The sequence below is a fragment of the Scyliorhinus canicula genome, unplaced genomic scaffold (genome assembly GCF_902713615.1).
Source record: "Scyliorhinus canicula unplaced genomic scaffold, sScyCan1.1, whole genome shotgun sequence".
In the NCBI taxonomy this organism is placed as follows: Eukaryota; Metazoa; Chordata; class Chondrichthyes; order Carcharhiniformes; family Scyliorhinidae; genus Scyliorhinus; species Scyliorhinus canicula.
In genome coordinates, this window is record NW_024055707.1 from 7,645 (window position 1) to 10,192 (window position 2,548).

The following is a 2,548-nucleotide window of genomic DNA, read 5'->3' on the forward strand; positions in this document are numbered from 1 at the left end:
CTCAAATGTGCACAGAGAAACAATTACACACACCAACTGTTCTGGAAAATACAGAATGTGTCATTTGAAACATAGAGGTCTGCCAACATCTGATCGGGGAGAGTGCAGGGAACGATCCCACAAGAGGTTGGTGGCAGCTGAAGGGCACAGAAACTGTGGGCAGCAATTTCAGTCTATCAAAATGGTTATTACAACCTGCAGCAGGAGAAAGGCAGAAGAAAAAAGTTTTAAAAAATCTCTTTGTGTTGTTGGAAAATTGTGATGGACTGCCCCTTTAAGACCCGAATTCCGATCCTTATCGGAGGTCCCGATCTCGCGCCAGAGATCAGCCAGCGCGGGCTTCCAGAACAGCTGGGAGAAAGAAACCAGCGCGGGCTTCAGACTCCTCCCCTTTTCTCCCCACGAGGCAAGAAGCAGGAACAAAGGGACCAGCGGATAACACCAGCGGCACCCAAAGAAGGAAGAAGGACAGCAGGAGCAGCGGCCCAGGAACGGGAAGGCCCAGGAGAGAAGCGGCCCAGCAGCCAATGAAGGAAGAAGAGGAGAAAAAGAGAAAACTGCACCAGGAGAGATGACCAGGAGACTTGAAAGTGAAAGAGAGAGAGAGAGAGTCTGAAGGCCTCACCAACCAACCAGACAACATCAAAAAGTAAATAATGTTTTTAATTTAATGAGATAAAAAAGAGTATGTTAATAATAAAATAATTTAACCTGAAAAAGTGGTTATTAGCTTACTTCACTTCCTTAAGAACGCAGGACCCGTGACATCGATGCCATTAAGGGGTAAGTAAGTAAAATTCTTCAGTGAAGGTATGAGTTATACCGGGGGATAACTTGAAAGGAGAGTTTGACCCGAATAGCACTCACAGAGGCCTGTACTGGAGTCAGGGAGGGAGTTCCCTGTTCGCCGTTTTAGAGTATTGGCCCTTAAGGTCTGTGGTATAAGGGGAATTCTAAAACATATAGGTGAAATTAGAAAAACACAACAGACACACAGAGACACTAATACACACACTCACAGACACACAGAGACACTAACGCTCACTCACAGACTCACAGAGACACTAATACACACACTCACAGACACGCCGACACATAACAAACACTCTCAGACACACAGAGACACTAATAAACACTCTCAGACACAGATACACTAATACACACACCCACAGACACAAATAGACACAAATGCACGATCTCTGACACATAGAAACAAATACACACACTCACAGACATACATATACACTAATGCACACACTCACAGACACACACATAGACAGTAAAAACACACTCACAGACACACAGAGACACTAATACACACTCACAGACACACAGAGACACAGAAGCACTAATACACACACTGACACACACAGAGAGACTAATATACACTCCCAGACACACAGAGACACTGATACTCAAACTCACAGACACACAGATGCACTATTACACATACTCACAGACACACAGAGACACAAATACACACACCCACAGACACAGAGAAACTAATACACACACCGACTGACACAAATATGCACTAATACACGATCATTGACACACAGAGACACTAATACACACCCTCACATACATACAGTTGCACTAATACACACACCCTACAGGCGCAAATAGACACTAATACACGATCACTGAAGCAGAGATACGAATACGCATACTCACAGATACACAGAGACACTAATACACACACTCACAGACACACAGAGACACTAATACACACACTCACAGACTCGCAGAGAGACTAATACACATACTCACATACACACAGACACTAATACACACACTCAGACACAGAGACACTAATACACACACTCACAGACACACAGAGACAATAATACACACTCACAGGCACACAGGCACACAGAGACACTAATACACAAACTCGCAGACACACGGATACACTACTACACCCTCACAGACACACAGATACACTAATAAGCACACACACACAGACACCAATACACAAACTCACAGACACACAGAGACACTATTACACACAATCACAGACACACAGAAACACTAATACACACACTCACAGACACACAGGAACAATTATACACACACTCACAGACATACAAGACACTAATACACACACTCACAGAAACGCAGATACAGTAACACACACTCACAGATACACAGAGACACTAATACACACGCTCACAGAAACGCAGAGATACTAACTCACACACTCACAGACACACAGGGACACTAATACACACTCACAGACACACAGAGACACTAATACACACACTGAAAGACACACTGAGACACGAATACACACACACACACAGACACAGGCACACAGATACACTAATATACAAACTGACACACCCAGAGACATTAATACACACACTCACAGAAACGCACAGACACAAACACACGCTCAGAGAAACACATAGACATTAATACACACACTGGCAGACACACAGAGACACGAATACACACACTCACAGACACACATAGATACAGAGACACTACTACGCACACTCACAGACACACAGAGGCACTAATACACACACTCACAGACACACAGACA